Source organism: Carlito syrichta, unplaced genomic scaffold (assembly GCF_000164805.1).
Source record: "Carlito syrichta isolate Samal-C Ts95f unplaced genomic scaffold, Tarsius_syrichta-2.0.1 Scaffold304274, whole genome shotgun sequence".
In the NCBI taxonomy this organism is placed as follows: Eukaryota; Metazoa; Chordata; class Mammalia; order Primates; family Tarsiidae; genus Carlito; species Carlito syrichta.
The window spans coordinates 1,627,828-1,634,644 of NW_007248370.1; positions in this window are offsets into that span (position 1 = coordinate 1,627,828).

Here is a 6,817-nt window from a genome sequence, read left to right on the forward strand (position 1 = left end):
ACAGAAACGACCATCAAGGGCCACATCCATCAGTGCAGAAGATGGAAGGGCCACAGAGAAACTAGTGGCAAGAGACCAGAAGGAAGGCAACTCCCATAGTCCAGCAAAGACATGAGGATCTGAACAGAAGCATGCACAGTAGGAATTAGGAGGGGCTTCCAGATTCAGCAGAAAAGTCTGACAGGCTCCTCTGGCTCACACTGCTTTAGACCAGTCAAGGGATGGGAATCAGGATAAGACATACCCATGGTATGACCCAGTGCTGGGAGAGGGTGCAAAGTGCATGGGCGCCCAAAGAAACAAACTTCACCTGCCCTGGTTGGGGTTAGTGAGGGCTGGGGAAAGGAGAGTAATAGCTGAGCAGTCCTGAAACCTGAGATCTGAAATCTTTGCAGGTGTGAGTTGGGCAGCAGGGAAGGGGTGCAGTTATTGGAAGGGAGTAGGGGAGGCAGCTTTGTTTCAGGGAGAGCAACTGCTTGGCCAAAGGCCTCCAGAAATGGGGTGGAGAAACCCCTGACTGCTGGTGTGCTCTGAAAGGCAGTATGAATTTCCATGCTAACCCAAATATGGACAGGGCCACGGTGGGGTCAGATTCTAGAAATTTCTTATGTTGCATATAGTGATCAGTAAACAGATTTTAGTCTCTGCAAGGAAGGGGATTTAGAAAATGCTTTTTAAAATATTTTTTTAAATATCTGTGAGTGGAAGGATTTTCAGTCAGTCAAGATGGGTACTCAAGCTATAGGGAAAGAATGCTATAGCATTATGAAAGAATACTGTAACTTATGAAAAGCAATTAGAGGAAAAACACAGTTTACCCACAGTGGGAAAGAAATTGCTTTAGACCACTGTCAGCTTTTCCTTGGAGGTGAATATTCCCTACTCTTGTTAATGTTCCTGTTAACTTGGGAATTCTTCCAAAATGATGTATTCCATCAGATCTTACAAATGGTTTATCTCAGGACAATTTTTGTATTGGGCTTAGAAGAATTTCTTAATATCTTCTGCTTGATTTGACCTTGAAGGAAAAAAAATTAAAATTTACAATAAAATATTTTTCTCTTCCTCAGACATATGACTTAAAAGAAAAAAAAAACTTAATCTTCAAAATATAAGATCAGAAATGGCATACTTAAGGATGTCCCTGAGGAAGAATGAGAACATTGGCAGTATTGCCTTGAGATGAGTCAGGGCTGTCCCCTGGGCAGGGAAGGGCCTCCCCCCTTGCTCACCTATTTTGTCTGCTGTCTCATTGCCCATAGCTTCCTTCGTTCGCATGGCCTGCCTGTTTGTGATTTCTCTGTAGACACCCATTTGGACACCCATTCATCCTCCTCTGAGTGGCCTTATGTTTACTTATCCCTTTCCTCAGTCTCAGGGGTCAATGACAAGTGAGGGTGGGAGCTTTGAGGGTGAGAACAACATTTTTCAGAAGCTCATGTATCTCACCCTACAAAAGCCTACCTGCTGCACCTTTGTCCAGGATCTCAACCCTCAATATTGCACTCTTTATTTTGCATGGAGGATGAGGATTCTAGAAAGGCAGGATGAAGCATCAAGAATTCCAGTCATCTTGATTTAGTCTTTCCACAGTGTATATGCAGTTCAACACATCATATTGTACACCATAAATATATACAACAGTTATTCGTGAACTATTTATTTTAACATCTGGAAAAAAGAATCTCAATTATATTGCCATTTTTCGAGAAAAGAATTATTTTATTATGCATCAAAGGTAACACGAAGAAAAATGAAAAAATGTTGCTGCATCACAAGACTTCCTAGCAAAAGGGAAACTGTTGAGAGACTAAGTTCTCTGCTCTACCTGCCAGAAAGCTGAGATCAGATGCTGGGAGGGCCTTCTGTAGAAACTGGTCAGGCCTAGAGCTCTTGTCCCCAACACTACACCAAAGAGCTTTCTATCTAATTAAAAGGTCAAAAGATGGCTATTTCTCATGTTTTTTCCTCTTTTTAATCGGACATTTTATAATTTTGCTTTGTTCATCTTTTCCTTTCTTTCCCCACTTTTTTCTTGCTTATGCACATGTATATGTTTCTATGCCTGAAGTCTGTACATTTTTTGTTTATCTTCCATGAAACCCCCACTTTTCAAAGTCTATGTATTTGTTGAATGACAGTGCCACAGACCTTTGCCATTTTAAGGCATTTTTGACACATCTGCATCCTATTATGGCTGCCAATCCTCAAGAAAATGATGTGAGGTGTTATTATGAGTAATATACCAGAAACTGAGTTATTAGAAATGGGATACTTTTAAACTTTATACTACCACCTCATGCTGTGACCATAACTATTCCTAGGAATTGGCCCAGAACATTTTTTCCTCACCTGAACATAGATATGCGAGATTCTGGAACATAGTAGTCAGCACATCAAGGGCTAATTATATAATGAAGCCTATTCTCTAAGCCCTCCCGTTAGTTCTCTGATACTCAGTAGAGAAGATATTACCTAGCAACTGTCACTAACAAATTGCAGGAAAAATAATAGAGACTGTGTGCTGCATCTTTCCACTGAATCTAAATTGACAGCAAATTGTATTTGCCCTTTTCTTTTCATGTGGAAAATCTATTGTTTACAGGCAAAAACTATAAAAGCTACACATCTGAGTGAATGGACACCTTGACCCTTGGTTAAAAAAATTTTTTATGAGAATAGAGCTAAAAGTTAGGGACACAAATACCAGCTGCCCAAATGGTACAAACCAAACGTTCTCATGCATTCAGGTGGAATTACGGTCAGTAACATGGCTATTGGAAAACCACCTTCTGCTAACGTGTACCCACCCTATGGGTGTTTCATATGCAGATACCAAGTTTCCCTGCAAAACAAATCTTGTAGATAGGCAGCCATCACAACCTAGAGACAAGGGAAACCTGTGCACATGTATACACAGCTGCAAACTTGTTAATTCCCTGCTGACTACACCACCGCCAATACAGGCAACCAATGGGGAAGAACGCAGCTCAGTTATAGCCAGATTTTTCCAGCTCTGGGCCAAGGGGAGGGGTCACTAGATGCATGGACACAGTAAAGATAACTCACCATGTGTCTACTAAATATTGGTTTTATGGAAATATTGATGTGGGAAGTTAAAAGAGTTTCTTTTGATAATAAGTATACTAATGTAACTTTCACCTTGGAAGAATAACACCCAATATGAATATTATATATATAATTTTTCTATTTTGAAATTTTTTCTTATTGAAAATATGTGGACACCCTTCTGAATAAAAGTAACTCAATAAATGAATGTTATGCATTCACTAGCCCATTTTGGGTATACTGAATGGGAAAATTGTAAATATATGTTGTTCAAAGATAAAAATGGAAAATTGTAAGTACATGTTGTTCAAAGATATAAAACTGTGCTGTTAAAAGGCAAAGTAATCATACCTGTAAAGAAAATGTTCTTAAGCTTTAAAAATATTCAGTGACTATTTGTATGTATAGGTATTTAAGAGCCTTGCTCTATGGCAATGGTACGCTTGAGATACTTTATTTTTAAGAAAATATAATTGTTGCCTTCCTCACAAGAATTAAAACTTAAACTTTCAAAGACGATGGAACATTTTTTTTCTTTTGTATTGTAGTGAAGGATAAACACACAACTATTTTTAAAGTTCGGCTAATTTTTCAAAATATTGTTAACTTCTTAAATAAAACAGTTTGAATAGACGTCTCGGGTGTGTGTGTGTGTGTGTATGTGTGTGTGTGTGTGTGGTGTACTAACATTTTTATTTATGTGTTTGGGTGTACTTACATAATTAATGCATGTATACATGTAGACACTAGTACACATTGGGTCTTCCTAACACTTTGGAGGTTTTTAAAGGATTTTTAAATAAAAAGGTTAATCTGATGTTCTTAAGTGGATGGCATTCTAACCTTCAAAAGCATGTATTTATCAAGAGTTTCCACAACTCCGAATAGTTTTGACCTAAGGTTACAATGCAGGCTCAGACTATTTCAAAGGGGGTAAAATGAATGATAAGCAAGCACTTCATTATGGAGTCTCAGTACACGTAAGACTCTTAAAATCCCCAAGAAGATTTTTCAGCATATCCAGAGAGTAGTGGAGGAGTTCAAACCCAGAGGGGACAGTCAATCAGAGTCCTGCTGTCACATAACAAAGAGCTGAGCCTGTGGCCTCTTGCATCACCATTCTGCTTCCACATTGCCTGGCTGGGGTCTTTAGAATACTTGGGATTTCGCCCTAGGTGATGCATCATCAAAGGTAAGATTTTAAGTCTTAATTGAAAACACTCACCTCTCACAAAACTCTGTGCCCTTTCCATCCCAGATGTGCACCGAAGAGAGATGGAGAAAAGGGTGAAGGGCAAGACAGTTCCTAAAACCACATTTTTAGAACATTAAAGAAACTAGAGCATCTACGGTTCTGAGCCATTTTAAAATATATATATACTCGTGGAAACCATAGTGCTAGAGAGAAAAGAAAAAAAATTAGAATTGTGAAGACTTGGCATCATCTCTGCAGTTTACTAACAGGTAAACTGAGGACAGCGGTAAGGAAAAGGCTCCAATCCGAGAGTGGGTCACTATTTCATTTGCACGAATTATTCGGCACCACAGCATGCATGCCACACAACCGTGGTCAGTCTTCACCGGGGCAGACTAGCTTTACATAATAAGAATTAAATTCAAAGGCGGACTCAGCGGCGGTCAGTATTGACTAAATGAGGGTCATTTATCATACACACACATTTGCACAGCACACTCAAACTATTTTCCATGCCCTTCAACTTTTTCTTCTCCTGAAGGCCAGCTTCCTGCCCCATTAAATTTTTAACCCTTGGATCCCTGGCCTGTTCTGGATTGACAACCTCACATACGAATGCAGTGGCTCCCTCCTGGTTCCTCCACCCCCATTCTCCATCCCCTCCCCACCCCCTCCCCTACTCCACCCTTGAAGAGATCCACAGAGAAAACTAATTATGTTTTTCTAAGTAGGCAGAGTACTTCTATTTAGCTGAAGCTGGGACCCTATGTTGACCTAACACTGAGCGTTTCAAGTAAACTGCCAGAAGCCCCATCAAATTGCTGAGAGTAATTTAGAGTATGAAATGTGTTAAATTATTCAAAGGGCTGAATAAGCATAAACAGGCAGTACAACAGGAGAGATATGCACACCCAGCAATGCTGGGCTGACATTTAATACATCATATTAGCACTCCTGTTAGTGCAAATCGCCCACCTCGCGGCACACTGCCCTGCACGTGCACGAACAGACGCAGAGAGAGCTTCGTTCTCCATCAAGATTTGTGCTATTTCCATTTCCAATAATTTGCCTCCACCTCCACAGCTGCCTTCTATTCCATAGCACGTTGTGTTTATAATTCTGCCAAATAAGTCAAGAAATGTACATGTTTGAATAATAAAGTGCTTGCTTGGTTGTAGCTCTCGAAGTGAGTACATAGTCTCACACTGTCTCTAATGTCCAAAGAGACTTTATCAAATGAGGGGGAGGTGGGAACAAAATCTCTATGCTTTATTCTAAAAACATACAAACTTCAAGGTCCTAAATTTTGCATTTCCCAAAGTACAGGAATTTTCAAACAACATGAATTCCGAAAGGGAGTCCACTGAAAGAAATTGGTGGCCTAGGTCAAAAAACACAACAAAGTTATTTTTGCTTATTCAGAAGTGACATGAGCAATTCATTCACTCAACAAATTTTTTTTTAAGATCCACTATATGTCAAGCCCTAAATTCAGGATAGGTGGGTAGAGTAAGGGATGGAATAAAGAAAGGCAATCTCAGAAATAAAATAACAAAGTCCTTGTCATTGAAAAATGAGTTGTATAAAAGTGAGGGAGCCCAGAATAATTTGAGGCAATGCTGTCATCTCATAATAGAGATGGAGAGTCCTATAATAAAGGTCTGTGAAGAGATACATCAGAACTCAAAAAATAGCAACCAACTCTATGGGGGAGGTGGGATAAGCGTCATTAAAGCCTTGGGCCCCTCCTGAGGTTCTGACCTCCATACTGTCATGGCTGTCCTTCATTCTACATCTTAAGCCGATTCCACTACTCAAGACCACTTAGATCATGTGCAAGTTTTTAGCTTCTTGCTATACATGACATGGTCCTTGCATAGTCGATGATGTCATCTCTTTTCTTATCACCTTCCACTTGCTTTCTGGCTTTATCATTTCTCTGTCACAGGCCTGCTGGAGTAGCCATCCACACACCACAGAACTCAAGGCCACCCAAAGATCTCTTAGAAGCCCTTGCACCAGGCAGAAGGAAGGACATGACAATGCTGTCCTCTGCTGGACCACTTCATGCCATACATCAGGCCTGAAGCTTCTGAACCACCATAAGAGAATACAGAGATAGAAATATCATGCCTCACATCTCTGTTTAGGCTATGATTTCAAAAACTCTAACTCTCCATAATCAATCAGTGTCATCTGCTTTGTTTATCTCTTTCTCAATCTCTCCCTCTGGATCTTCACAATATCTCTTTCTAGAAAGAGCCAACTCTTCATTATCTCCTTGAACTGTTCCTTCAAATGCTGGACCTGGGAACCCTGACCTTCTTAAACCCCAATGCCATTTTCATAGCATGATGTGCCCAAGACCGAGCTTATAATGCTCTACTCCCAAGACTGCAACATCTGGTTTTACCATTCCGAAGTTCTCTTTGTTACTTACCATCTACCAACCTCCAAGTGACTTCTAATTCCCAAAAGTTATCTCCTAGCTCACATTTCTTATACTTCAACTCTGCTACCATGTCTGAGTCTTTAATGTGCACACAGGTAGGT